Below are 15,510 nucleotides of genomic sequence, written 5' to 3'. Positions count from 1 at the left end.
GTGGCAGAATTACAGCGCCCCATACTGGTCCGGTGTTGTGTCGAAGTCTGTTCCCTCTATGTTCCCCCTTCAGTGTAGCGCTCTCCACGCAAACAGCGTACAGCGCGCGGGCGTGTGATCGTTTCACTGCGCGTGCTCGTTTTAGGGGCGAATCAGCGGGAAAGAGTATCATGTTTTCATTGCGTTACGTTTATTATGTATTTATATTGTATTTTTAGATTCTTTTTTGCTAATTATTTGTACAGTATAAATTGCTAGGGTACACATATCGCTCATTAAAGCTAGTGCCTGTCCATTCAATAATAATCCTAATAAAATATGCATGAATGCATACGTAGAAACAATAAATACTGAGCACACTGAACGATAATGAAATAGTGCTTTAAAGTCTATTAATATTTCTGTTTATTTTAATTAAAGAAATATGTTAAATGGGCTCTAAACAGGTCACTTCTTGTCTGTACAGCACTGATAGAAGCACTTCATTTTCATCTTTTAACAAATATCTTATATCTTTTATTATGATATCATTGGCAGAGGCGCGCGTCCGTCTCGTGCTTTGTGATCACGTAATTATAAACGCGCGTTCTGGATTTACCGATTTTCTCCTCAGACAAGTGTTTCTGTTTTGTGGTCGATTCTGGGGTAAGTTTCCTTAAATTCGTATTTATTTTTTGAAATTAGTTCACAGGGATGTTAATTCAGTTGTCAGTATATGTCGATGCGACTAATAAATGATAAATTTGAATGTTTATCGTTTAGTAATGTTAGCTCGAGCGCTGACATTTTGACTGAGCTCGTCGCGCAGGTGTGAACTAATCAGTTAATGGAAATCTTTAATTTGTCTTTATATCTTCTATATAATCGTGTTATGATTGTTTTTAAATGTATTTTAAATTGTTTAGTTAATTATAATGCAAGTTTACTTCAAGTATTGTAGTGTGGTCTTTTTTTCAGCTTACGCCTAGCTTGATTGAGCTCGTGGCACAGCTGTGAGCTAACAGTTAACGTTAGTGGAGATCTTTTATTTGTTTTATATCTTTAATAAAAACGTGTTGTGCTTTTTCTTAAATGCGTTATAAATGTTTTTTAAAATACAAGTTTTCTCCTAGCATTGCAATGTATGTGTGCTTTGTTCAGCTCTCGCCTATAAAAATCACTTTAACATTTAAAGTAGACGAGTTAAAGGCCATTCTGAATAAATAACTGTTGTGTAGGCCTATATATTGTTACTTCTTTCAGATCCTTTTCTTGGTGTGTCTTGATGTTTTCTATTGGCTGAAGAGTGAGTATTACTTTGTTCATATTTTCACAGCCACCAGAATCAGACTCAAGTCAAGTGCTCGAAAGGGAAGCATGTTGGTCTCTTCGCAATGATAAATAAAATAGTTATAACTAATGTAATAATAGTCAGATCTTACTTTGACTTGATGTACAGTTTCCTCGAGGTGATATATATATATAAGCAAAGACAACTATACGCTAATTATTTTGAAGCCAGTAAAACATCTACAGATATAGCAGTACACATATTGTGATGCGGTAACAAAAACTAGTACAGGGTAGATATGAATTGATATCTTAAGCACTTCTCTTATTATGGCTTCTGTCTTGTTCTTAATTTTTTTGTAGTGAATTTTCACAGGACGTGCAGGTTTAAATAAGGAGACTAGAGTAAGTACAAATTGAGCTTTTACTCATAAACTTGCAGCAGTATTCATGTCACATACAACTGGTGCTAAACCACATCTTATGACCACTTTCTAATGTATATGCCATAAACTGGTGTCGCAAATACTCAGTACTGACGTGAATATTACATCGCCATTCTTTTGAAAGAAATAACAGACACTTTGAATTAAAGTGGTATGAATACTTAAATTACTGAAAAATCTTGCATGAACAGAAGTTACTGCATTCACAGAACTTCTCAAACATATCCTAGCAATATATATGCAACAATATTTAAAACAGAATGTCCATTCATAGACAACCAGATTTTGGATTACATTTCTCTCATAGAGGCAGCAATCAGCTTACACCCCAGGAGCTGGTTGCACCAGCTAGACATAAAAAGTAGGGTGTAAGCACTACGTCAGGCTTAACTACATACGGCTTTTTGAAAAAATGTTACGCCCGTTGCAGCTTCTAATACTACGACCAAGCTCAGCTACGCTCTCCTTCTAGATGCATGTGTAACGTAAAGACACATCAAATGTGCACGTTAAAGGTGCAGTGTGTAATTTTTAGAAGAATCTCTTGACATAAATGCAAAATATTATACAAAACTATATGATCAGTTGTGTATAAAGACCTTTCATAATGCACCGTTATGTTTTTATTACCTTAGAATTAGACGTTTTTATCTACATATGTCACAGGTCGGAGCAGACCTGGGATGCTAAAGGGTCACGCCCCTTCCTAGTTTCCACCTCAAGGAGATCCCAATCCCACCCCAATGACCAGACACACAAAGTACAAGTAAAATTAAATGGAACTTTATTTAAATTATTTAAAATAGTTGATTCCGGGAGGGGAAAGGGGAACTTAAAATAAAGGCCTCTTCTGGCCTCCAGGTGAAGCTTTCTTAAAGGGGAGGGGATGGGACTCTTTGGAGTTTCCTCCTTGAATCCGTGGCGCCCTCCGTTTATCATGGAGGCAGAACTTCAGGGGGAACAGACTGCAACTACGGTCAGTACTCTTCGATGTCTCGTTCACTTCTGCAACACAGTATTGTTACTTTGTAAATAACTGCAACTTTTCTCTCTCTCTCTTACAGTTAGCTGGTAGCAGGGGATCCGGTAAGTGCTCTTCAAGTAACTGGCTCGTGTCTCCTCCTCACACTTCACTGTTAGCTGCGACTTTTCTTCCTTACAGGTGGCTGGTAGCAGTGGATACGGTAAGGACTCTCCAGATGACTGGCTCGTGGTCTCCTCCTCTAGAGGGTTCGTGAGTTGTTGGTACGTAGTTTTCCTTCCAAGGCCTTGATTATGCCCGGGGAATTTGGTGCTGTCACTGCCGATCCGAACGCTGCCCTCTCCTTACCGTACGTGAAATTTCGGGACTCTGGACAGGGGCGCACCTTTGAAGAGACTCCGTGACAGGCACGTTAGTAAACAACTAGACTCCAGCAATACTGTAACTTCACTCATATATAAACCAACACTCTGATCTTTACTCACGTGTGGTCTGGATTTCCTGTACCCTTCACCACCGTCTCCACCGTGTCACCACAATGTTTAAACCTGGGGCTCTTTAACGTCTCGCCGATCTCCACACTAACTCGCTAAATAGCATATAATAGACAGGCACTTCACCCGCCACACGGCGTCTTCTTCTTTCTTTCACGGCCAACTCCGACCTATAATGGCTCCTGACAACAGGTACACAGCACTCCACTCCAATACAATCACGTGTACACACTCACTCTGTAAAGTCCAGACTCACCCACGACACACTTTAAGTGAACAATAAGGTCAGGCCAGGGTCTTCGTGGGGTTGGCCGGAGACTCTGCGGGGCGCTGTAATGATGAAAGCCAGGGGTTGAAATGCAGCTGTTGCGATATCCCTTCCTTCTAATGGTGCTATGTTCCCGGCTCACCCACCACTCGACTCTCTGATATGGGGCCACTATTACAGTTTCTGAGGACTCACACACATGTTAAGTATTGTACTCTTAATTTCCACATCCCATTTTACACTCTCTGTACTCACGATGGATGATCACACTTTCTCTCTTCGTTCCTTCGGCTCCCCCACTGGCTGGTTTCCCTTCATGCAGCACGAGATCCAATCGCTTTCATCAACTGTTGCACAGACACATCTACGGAACAGGGGAGTCAATATTTCCAAAACAACAGAAGTTTCCAAATATACTCAACCAAGCCTAATATCCTCCGTCTTTGTTGTCAGCCACCGTTTCGTTCCTCTCTCTTGTCTTCGTGTCCAAACATCCACTTCACTACTCCAATGCAACGTTCCGACTGCACTGCCACAATACACAGCCCAACTACACAGCCACACAACGCAACCAAACTCAACACTAACCTTCCGTTTTCAGGTCCTCTTTATCCTCCTTTGATTCCTTCCATCCTCCAATCACAGACCGGTGCGTTTATTTGTCACACCTGTATCTCATTCGCTTGATTTTACTCGCGGCGTTCAGCCTGAAGTTCCGGTGTTTTCGTTTATCCTTCCGTGTGGGAACCATCTCCGGACGGAACCAATCTTCAGAATTTTGGTTCCGCCCCATGCAATCGTCACCGTGTGACACATACACAGAGGCTCCCGTTACATGGAAGTCGCCATTTTGTGCCGCCATGTTTCTACAGAAGCCCTTAATGGACAATTTTTTTACTAAGTTGTCTCCCACGATGACATGTTTGTCCGGTGGCGGCTAACGTAGCTCCTCTATGCGTTTCAAAATTAAGCTTTTAATAAGTTTTATAGTCTGTCTTTGTAAATATTAAGTATTATATGATATATAAGAATATAAGAAAAGCCCACTGTTTGCCTGTGCATTATATGCACCAATGTCTCCTTAATTTAAAGGAACACGCCCACATTTTGGGAATTTAGCTCGTTCACCGTATCCCCCAGAGTTAGAAAAGTCCATACATACCTTTCTCATCTCCGTGAGTGCTGTAACTCTGTCTGACGCAGCCCCACTAGCTTAGCTTAGCACAAAGACTGGAAGTGAATGGCTTCAGCTATCTTTTAACAGTATACATACTGGGAACTATATTCTCAGAAGGCGGAGCACTGCTACTTGGGTGGAGTGATTTGCACAACTGAGCGAACTCTCTGCTCCTCACCAGGGGCTTCTTGGGTGCTGTGAGCAAATCACTCCGCAGTAGCAGTGCTTCGCCTTCTGAGAATATAGTTCCCAGTATTTATACTGTCAAAAGATCGCTGTGCCTCATATGACCTTGTTATTTGTACACGGAGTGACTATACAAATCACAACATATAAATAGGAAAATATTTCCGTTATTTTGTCACTTATTGGAGCAGTATGCTAGCTGAAGCCATTCACTTAGTCTTTGTGCTAAGCTAAGCTAGCGGGGGCTGTGTCAGACAGAGTTACATAGGAATGGGCGATATGGCCTAAAATCCATGTGCCGATATGCATTGCTGCCTCTTGCGATAGCGATATGTATTGCAGTATGTTAATTTTAATAGACTTGTTCCAGACCAGGTTATATAGACCCTCAGGAAAGCCAAACTGCTAAATGTATTTTTTTATACAAGTAAACTGTTATGGCCCTGGTAATTTTCAATCCATCGCAGGCTCTTTTACTAGAAAATGACACAGTATCAGAAGCATACAAATCAGCACCCCTCTCGCTCTCGCTCACGCATGCGTGCACACACACACGCCATGGATCTCCTGGAGCTCCTGCGTGAAGCCAAGAATGCACATCCTGGTGATTTTGGAAGTTAGACAACTGAGCTGCAGCGGCCTGGCATAAGATTTATAAAAACACATTTGAGATGAAAGGCGCAACAACTCAAAAAGACTTGCGTGTTTCACACCATAAGTACAAGACCATAATGCCAATTTCGCACTTGGAGCAGCAGTTAACTTATGTGCGATCTACCGTCATTGCCTTTGCGATCGACTGGTCAATCGCGATCAACGTATTGGACACCCCTGCTCTACAAATGATATTTTCCTGCTGCTTGTTGGACAGCTTAAATCCAAACCAAGTCTAAATAGTAGGTGTTGCACCAGTCTTTTCACAAACTCCTCTGTTTCGCTGATGCTTTCTCTAAATTTTGCGGGTAGATTGCGTAATTAACATGCATTATAGCGATAGTGCAATAAAATTAAAATCTCTATTGTATGCCGATTTTGTATCGTTATATTGCATATCGTTTATAATGCCCATCCCTAGAGTTATAGCATGCACGGAGACGAGAAAGGTATGTATGGACTTATCTAACTCTCGCCTACCTTTTACTAGATGTAAGATTTAGTCTCTGACGTATGCTGTGCCTAGATAGTGCAACTGGTGTAAATTATACATAGGACATAATGCGTATTTTAAGTTCAAATTAGTTTAGCAACCCAAGATAATGTACAAATCAAGAATTACTCTTGGTCGCACTGCATGACCTAGTCTGGTATTTTATGGGCTGGATTTCATTGCCTTTTGAATGCTGTGCTGGTACTTCAGCATGTACCTGAGGCATTGGTGAGGTATTGGTGTTCTGTTCTGTCCAGTGTGTAGTTGTGACGGTGGACAAGCTGAGCGATAATATTTTTTCTGATGCTGCTGTTGCTTTACTCCATTGTAGCATGCCTCTGTGAAACTGACAATCTCTGGTTGCTGCTGGTTTGTGGTTGGCAGTATGGATCACGATCTGCGACCCATGATGAGCTGGGCTGGAGACATGAAGAGGTTGTTAACAGGTGTGTACTCTATACTCTACCAAATATACTATTTCCTATACTCTACCAAAACTGAGATTGGGATCAGTCATGAGGGCCAATGTGTGTGAAACTTAACGTTTTTGCTAAGTCTTCAAACTCTTTGTGTTGATTTTGTGGACCTTCTAATTTCACGGGTGTGCCATGTCTCACGAAAGTGACCAAGCTTGCTGATGACAGTGGCAGCTGTTGTGTTGAGTTTGTCTATTTGGAAGAAATGGTTATAGTAATCTACAGTAACCATACATTCTTCATTGTTCCAGGTGAAGAGGTCTGAAGCTAATACCTGCCATGGTCTGATTGGTATTTCATGAGGAATCATGGGGTCCATGGTATTTGAATTATGTTGCACCAGGCAAGTACTGCATTTTTCGATCATGTGTTCTATCTGCTTACACATTCCTAGCCAGAATAACATTTTATACTCTTAGCTTAAGGGGGTCGCACACCGGCCGCGCAGCTCACCCCGGATTTCCATCGACTGCGGAGCGGCTGCAGATTGGCTCCGCTGCGTTACGGCTCCGCACTCCGCCGTCCGTCAATACCCACCAGTTCCGTATTAGTTGCAGAGCGGCTGCGTGCTGAAGTGACGAGGACCCATGAGGTCTCGCAAATTCATGTGATGATCGCGCGATACCTAGTTCTGTCTCTGCCCATTATGCAGTTAAATTATGACGTTTTTAAAAACCACCCCAGATCACAACACAAGATCTCGTGTAGACAGAGCAGTACATCAAATCCATCCAAAATTCAAAAGAAAAGAAGGCTGCTAAAACATTTATTTATATGCTCTATCTTTAATGTATTTATTTGAAACTCCCCCTGTCTCTGTTCCTGTCTATTAATTGTTGTTTCTGTATTAATGACTTTATTTGTTTGTGTTTGTAATGTTTGTATTACAAAGATTTAATAAAAAAACACGAGTTCTCGCAAATTCAGCTACTATCACGCGAGAAAGTCATGGCTCCGCCCTGCGGAGCTGTCTGGCATCCGTCAAAAATAGAAGCTCTGCATATTTGTGTCGGAGGGCTGCGGATGGCCGGAGATGTGACGGATTCGGAGCGCAGTCAGTGGAAATACACACAGTGGGTCTCATTCATGAAACATTCGTAAATATGAGTAAATATGTTAGTGATTTGCACGTAAACAGACCTTCCTGAAAACTCTCCTCCTGATTTACAAACACTTCGTAAACGTCAGATTTGATAGTTAAATGTGTGTATTTGTTAATGAATTCCAATCAGTCGTACATGGGACGCGCATGCACGCTTATTTTCAATTACCATAAATCCCGCCCATTAAATCCGACTAACAACTATATATGGGCATCATATTATGACACCAAACGAAGGATTTCAGCATGTCTTCTTAAAAGCAAATGAAAAATAAAAATGTATCAGATGCAGAAATTTAAGTTTTATTATCAGAAGTTAATTCAAAAAGCCACATTTTATTTTCAAGCATACATAGTGGCGTCTCGGGTCCTAAAAAAAGGAAGCTTGGCAGCACATTACAGATGCTGTTAATGAAATTTCATATGTTAATCGAACAGTCCCACAAGTGAAAAGAAAATGGTTCGACATGAAGCTTGACTGCAAAAAACGAATTAGTTAACTTCGAAAAAATCTTATTCAAAATTAAAAATATATAATTTTAGAGGAAATACACAAGCATTTTACATTTGAGCAGATTTAACTTTTTACAAAAGAACTGGTCTGGGTAGCCTGAAACGACTAATTAACCAGTCTTCATTCTCGGCAAGTAAGTCTGCACGATCTCAAAAAATATGCCTTTTGCGCAGCGCTCTGCCAAATCTATATATTAGCCATCGTAAATGTGTTATGCCTGATTTTGGCCATTTTATAGGAAACAATTTCCTTAACAATTTCGTTTGCCCATGCAGCCCTATTGAAATCAATAATTTATTTGATTAAAGTGTTCCGTTTGCAGATGCTATTACTGGAGCTTATCATAAAAGTTAAAAGAAAAACGTATATAATTACTGTATAATATTTTTTTCAAAATGCTGTGTAATATGTACATGATTACGGTGAAATAAAATACAGCCTTATTGATGAGCAAAACGGTCAGATGTTAAACGAACAATTTACGCGTGGCTGGGAGCAGGTGTAGATTTCTTTCGTACCAACTAACATTTGGAAAATACGAACATTTTCATGAATACGAAAATACAAAAGGACTTTACGAACGATTTACACAAAAATTTGTTCTGCTCGTGTTTCATGAATGAGACCCATTGACTTGAATGGAAACCGATTGACTCCGCCGCCGTTCCGCAGCGGATCTGCAGCCGTTCCGCAGTCGGTGGAAATCTGGTGTCAGCGTCGCACCGCATCGAGTCGCGTCTAGGCCAACTCGAAGGTATTGTAAACCGGAAGTGCACGTTAAATAGCACAAGCTTCGTCTGATGGCGTCTACTTCAAAATGCTAAATATACGTTAGCAGCCAATGTTAATCGTTAATGATTTGGGACAAATATGATGTTATTTAATGTTAAACTATGTGAGTGGCGCGACAGGGATTTGAACAACTTCCTGAGTCACAGCTGGGCGGCGCAGACAGGCACCACCTGGCGGCGCCGGTGTGCATATACTCATAGAAAACAATGCGTTCTTTTTTTTAGAGCGGCGCTGAGCTGCACTGCACGTCCGGTGTGCAATCTGCGTGAGCGCATATCTTTTCTGTGTGAGCTCAGATATGACTATTTTTCTCATCTTCACTGGTCAATGAAAGTTTGTCTTAGAAGTCAATAATGTATGTGGGAAATTGTCTCTCCTTTGCAGGCCATATATCCAAGATCATCTATCTGGGCTGCTGAAAACTGCCTCGGTATGGATCTGTTGCAGCTTTGTGTCACTGACTGATAAGTTTTATAATTAAATGAATCTACATGTCCATATCTTTGCTGAAATTGTCATGTTTTGTTGCTATGGACTTTCTGGAGAGGGTGTCTGCCACAGGAATCTCCTTTTCTGTTCCGTGTTTGATGTCATATTTCTAGACTGTAGAATCATTCTTTAAAGCCATGGAGGAGCGGTATCTAGTAGGGCCCTATGAAATCCACTTAATTTTGTCCCAAATTCAGTTTTATTATTCTCAAAAATTTTCTGGATTATGGTTTTAAAAGTTAAATTGAATTTCAGTAATCAAAAGCATATGTTATCAACTGAAAACATTAAACCAATACAATTGAACATCAATTTATTGAAAGTTTTATTTAATATTACATATCGGATGAAGCATTTTGGCTGTCACAGTAACCGCAATGAACTACAACCATCCTACTGATAAGCAACCAAATGTTTAGTTTTTTTTTATCATAACTATACTCATCTTGTTTTACTTTTCAGGCATCTGTATTAAATGTAAATATATTAGTTATGAAGTCAGTAAATAATCTATGATATAACATTAGTAATAAATACAAATAAAACAGCTCGTGGATTTGCGCATGTCGCTCTCATCAGCGCCATCACAAGCCCCTACTGGCAACTCCCACTTGAGAGACCTCTTGAGCTGTTTTAAATAATTGGGAGAGTAAGGGGCTAATCACACCAAACGTGCTTTAAATGCTTGAAACGCAAGGTGCGATGCACTGCGTTTTTTTTTAAAAAGAGCAGTGTGACACGGCTTTTCATATTGCTAGCAACCAACGAGTCAGCTGTCTTGTCAAACACATATTGAAGCGTGATATTATTTTGCTATTAACTGTCATATTAGCAGAAACTTTAAAAAGAGGGCGCTTGCTCTGACCTTGTTTGAGGGTGAGAGGTGCACAAACACGCAAGAGAGAGTGGAATCTGGTTTAAACTTTCCTCACCACACCGTAAGGCCCGCCTCTCCCCCCATTTTATTGGACAATGGAAAGATGTGAATGACGTCGGCTGCTTTCCGCTCTCAGCGCTCCTTCAAAAGCGTGTGCTGCGGCTGGCGGCAAAAAAACGCAAGGCGTTTGGCGTGCATAAACAGCGGGTAAACGCGCCCTGCCCATAGAACATCATTTAAAAAAGGTGTCTGCAACTGCCATAAATGCGTTTGGTGTGATTGGCCCCTAAGAGTGATTCTTAGCTTTAAGAAATTTGACAACTTGCTTTTATACTTGAGTTTGAAAGTAGGAGTATATTTCATGAATTCTTAGTACTTAAGACAAAAATGGCACTTTCAGAAGCTTGATAAATATGGGAACAGTTGTTCAACTTGAAACTAACTTCAGTTTTTTTCCTTTCCTATCAGTATTTCTGCAAAATTCTGTTCCGTGTAACATGGCTTATGCAAGACTGAATCCATAAAGGTGAGTCGTTTTTTCATGAGAAACGTATTTGCTCACTGCATGCACATTTCTTTTATAAGTAGAAAGACACACTTGTGATTGTGAAGTGATTGTGTTTTGGGGGGCTGTTTAAACTTGTTATTAAGGGGTTTTTTTTGTCGATCGTATCATAAGTGGATGAGAGGGACACATTCTGTATACAGCTGGTATTTAAATCTGTCAGTTTTATCCACTTTTAACCTCTTCTGTCCTGAATACTTTTAGGGGATGTTCTGTGGAGACTGTGGGCGATTCCTTCTGCTGTCATTTAAACATGAGCAGGAGTAATGACGGGTTTAAATGGATGCACCTAATATTATGCCTGAGTCCGCTGCTTGTAAGTAAACATGCTGTGTTTTGTACATTTATATGTAAAAGCTTTCTTTGATATTTCTTTGATATTCTCTTGTGGCTGTTGAAACACTTTCTACCACATGCGCGCTTGCAATACAAAAGCAATCCGAATAAAAGTGTTTTCAACTACTTCTGAATGTGGTCAAAAGTGGACGAGCTCAAGATGTTTTGAACATCATTTACACCTGTCTTTAGCATCGTCCACTTGTGATCCGATCGACAACAGCACATCTTAATACCAAGTGTAAATAGCCCCTTTTTACTTGTGCTTCCAAGCTTTATAATGGCAGAAAACAATAATTAGGGAACAACTTCTGACTTTAAACCCCAATAAAGTGCATTCACCCTTCACAGAGGTAATCCATACTCAAATATTGCAAGTCATTGCGCATTGAATCGTGTGAGTCCAAGACATTGTTACTGGAAACTAGTTATTATAGTTTATAAAGTTTAAAACATTATCTTTTCTTACTATATAGCATCGATTACCCACAGAAGACCTTTATTAACCACTTGGAGCGCTGTGGATTACTTCTTTAAAGGCTGCACTTCTTTGGGAAGTCAGAAAATGTACCCTGATCCATGTTTTTTCCCATATTAAGCTCGGAAAAACAAGGACATTTACTGAAATAACTCAAAATGTGTTTGTCTGAACATGTTTATCTCGAGTTACTGAGTGTTAGTACATCATGGGGTAATTTTAAAATCTGTCTGAAGTATCACTTTAATTATTTAAATGTATAGCAATACATAATTGGGAATAAATAACAAAGGTAAAATAAAATATAAATTCCTTTTAATATTAGTGTCCCTATTTGAATTGATCATGCTTTACTTTTTTTAAGACAACCCCTGTTTTTAATGTTAACATTTAATTTTTTATGTTCTCACTTAGATGCTGTAACCATAAAGCAACCAGGACAACATACCTGGAGTGACCGAGAGCAGGATGAAGAAAGAATCGGACGAGAAAATATGAACTGGTGCCCATGAGGAGACATACTGTTCTTGGGCCTGCTTTTTCTGTTTAGTAATACGTGGTTTTATGTGGTTAAATAAAAGTAATTTAATATTCAATCCACAAGCTAAATTTCCTACATTTTCTTAAAGGGGCAGTTTACCCAAAAAGGAAAATTCTGTCATTTACACGAATAGTTTGGCTACAAACATTTCTCACAATATCTTCCTTCATGTTTATCAGAACAAAGATATTTATGTGGGTTTGTAACAACATGCGTGTGTACATGATGACAGAATTTTCATTTTTGGGTGAACTACACCTTTAACATTTTTATACCCAGGGGAAAAAGAAATGTATGTTAAACACTTTTAGTTTGTCTTTTTTTGTTACTGCTACTTTCAACAAGACTAATTATTCAGCCAAGCTTATTTTGTACTTAAAGAAATGAACAGCTTTTATGGGTTTTAAGACCCAGATATGTACTCACAGTTTGCCAATAGAATGCCCTGTGGTCCCACAATTTACCCGCAGTATGCCCACACTTTGTCCATTGTGCCCACATTTTTCCCACGTATTTGTATTTGAATACATTTTTCCACACTGTATTTAGTATTTTTGATATCTGTGAATTTGTGATAGTATTTTGAATTTTAAAACAATTCCATGTATGTATGTATGCCTATCTCAGATCATATGCATTTGAAGGGGATTTTGTGGTATAAATAGCAGAACACAAAAAGTTTTCTGTGTCATTAAAAATGCAGTCAAAAAGTGGGACAATAAGGATAACTGATCATGAAGGTAAGAACCTTGACCATGCCAGGTGAGGGATATATTATGGCTGAAAAACAACAAACCAATTAATGAAATATTTATGTCATATGTGTATTTGACATATACATTCGTATTACCTTTTTGTTAGCTGTCCTATTTTGAGATAATTATTAGCCTAATAATAATAATAATATAATACATTCTTAACATGAGTTTAAACCATTGGAAAGACATGGTAAATAATATGGAAATTTAGCCCCTTTATAGACGTCGATTTATACACGTTTTTTCACTTTTGAACCAGAAATTCACGCCATTAAGACGTCTGGAGAAGTCGTTGTTTCGACGTCTTTTCAACCAGATTTTGCTGGGTTGGCACTGTGCGATTATATAACTTCCGTTAAAATGTGTGATATGAATAAATGGTGTGTTCATAAACCGCTCTTTAAATAGTAATAATAGTAAGTCAGCACCTCTCCGCTGGACGTGACGTGTAAGAGGAGCCTCTCTCATTTTTAAGCTACTGCATTAACATCTGTCATAATAGGGCGGGGGGAACTGGTTTCAACAGCTGTATTGCTCAGCATCAAAATCTGTTTCCCCATGCTTCTCTTATAAGAAGGCTTTGATATTGAACAAGTTGACTTTATCGCATACAGGATAGAATCAGTGACTTTTAAGCTACATTAACGTCTGTCATAATAGGGCTGGGGGAACGGGTTTCGACAACATGCCATCAGACTCTGTTCCCCAGTCTTTCTTGGACAAGGAGGCTATGCGGGGAGGCTGCAGACAAGCAAGGAAGAGATTCCAATATTTGAGCATCAGCAATTCATGGAAGTTTATTTTTAAATTAATATTGTTTTACTTACAGGGTGAATAAAGAATGGGCGGTGCTTTGTTCATTTTAATATACCATTATTTTAATTGTAAAGAAATAAATATCAGTTAAAATGTAAATGGACTCTGTTAAAATGTAAATTAAGGGTAGATTTTGACAAAGTCTAAAAATAACCTATGTTCATTAAAAGAAAAAAAAGTAATTTTACGTTTGTTTATTTTTTTTAATGGGACATCCTATCAAATCAAGTCCTTCTTGAATAATTAATACTCAAGTTTAGGTGGGATCAGCACTCTAAGAAGGACCGTGCTCCAAGCCTTTACAATCCAAGGTAGGCACATTATTGCTATTACTGTTATAAAATTAGTTTGTTTATTATACAAATAGCTGAATAATAATTTTCTAAAAGGCCAAATTTAACTTCCCATGGACTACAGCAACCACTAACTGCACTTAAAAGTGATGGTCTCGCAGATATTTGTCATTCTTGATGGAATTTTAACATGCTTAATATTAAACTGACAGAATATTTTTTTTAACTTACAAGATTTGTATGCCAAGAGACACAAAAAAAGAATGGCTGTTGTTTGAAGAACATTGGGAATTAAGCTGTCAGATACGCGGAATCAGTTTATGAATGAAATGTTGCTTTTGGTACTGCCAGTTGGTCAGCCAGTGGCGCTGAAAAGCATGAAGTGAAGGATTTGCCAATTTGTAGTAACCCATAATTGGAATGTGACCTCTGCATTTAACCCATCCAGTGAACACGCACTGCAAGTCGTGAACATACAAACACCCGGAGCAGTGGGCAGCTATCACTGCAGCGCCTTATATGTTTAAGCCCAATGGAAGTTGTAGTGAATTAAAACGCACTGCTAATTCGTCGAAGTACACAACCATATTTTTGAATTATGTGGATTCACAGGTAAGATACTTTTTGTATTATTATTGTGGATGTCAGTAGATTGAAATCGGTCTTTGTCAGACACGTGGTTTTGCTCTGTGACGTCACCGAACCGCCATTTTTGAGGTTGCACGGCGACGTCACTTACTGGTTGCGCGCGCAACGGCAGAAACAAGAGACGTGTATTGTGTTGTATGCTAGTAGCGGTGTCTGTAAGTCAAAATGCCAAGGAATTGTTGCGTGGAAAATAGTACCAACAGAGTCAGTGCTGGGTGCCTAATGTTAACATACCAGTATTTGCGACTATTACATTACTAGCCTAACATTATAATTCATACATGTATCACAGTAACACTGCAAAAATAAAGACAGAAAAACAGATACAACTAAAATCAAGTCTTATTTATATACAAACAATAAAGAACGCTTCAATAATTAAGGTTGTTGCAGTAGCAGATCAGCTCACCAATCGGGCTTTCTGCCTCCTGGATGCGCGCGCACCCTGCAATGTTTTTAAAAACTATAGACCTTTTGCGTGTTTGCAAACAGAGATGACGTTTTTTGTGGGCGGAGCCCAACTGGTGGCAGAAAGTGAATGCTTCTCTATAGCTGTGTGAAGTGTTTTAGCATTAAACTGTGATTTTTAAGAATCCGGTGTTCTGTAGAAGTCTGTGTCCCCTATATTTCTCTTAAGTGTAATGTTTCTTATAACGTTTTCACCAAGTTACGTTTATTTTTTAAATAAATTAAAAGTTTAAATGGCTTGGCTACTAATTGTGTGCATGTATGTAATGTATATTTTGTTCTATATTGGTAAATCAATTATTTTTACAGTATGAATCGCTGAAGTACTAATAAGAGCAATACTATCAGGTATTCTGTATAATATCATGTATTAAATATTTCATTATTT

The 15,510-nt window shown here is 39.0% G+C and overlaps 1 long non-coding RNA gene across 3 annotated transcripts; it reads left to right on the top strand.

The window, feature by feature from the left end:
• Positions 1-663: 663 nt before the first annotated feature.
• Positions 664-12,750, top strand: LOC129441558 (uncharacterized). 3 transcript variants are annotated; one of them, XR_012371507.1, is made up of 5 exons: positions 664-1,674; positions 6,301-6,415; positions 6,697-6,788; positions 10,989-11,100; positions 12,013-12,750. It is a non-coding gene; the product is annotated as an uncharacterized lncRNA (long non-coding RNA). The 3 variants fall into 3 exon arrangements; XR_012371509.1 differs by lacking the exon at positions 664-1,674 and adding an exon at positions 2,695-2,960; XR_012371506.1 differs by lacking the exon at positions 664-1,674 and having other exon boundaries at positions 5,775-6,415.
• The last annotated feature ends 2,760 nt before the right edge of the window (positions 12,751-15,510 follow it).

Source organism: Misgurnus anguillicaudatus, chromosome 2, assembly GCF_027580225.2.
Source record: "Misgurnus anguillicaudatus chromosome 2, ASM2758022v2, whole genome shotgun sequence".
NCBI classification, from domain to species: domain Eukaryota; kingdom Metazoa; phylum Chordata; class Actinopteri; order Cypriniformes; family Cobitidae; genus Misgurnus; species Misgurnus anguillicaudatus.
Note: the sequence above shows the minus strand (reverse complement) of the source record. Positions and strands in the feature narration are given on the sequence as shown.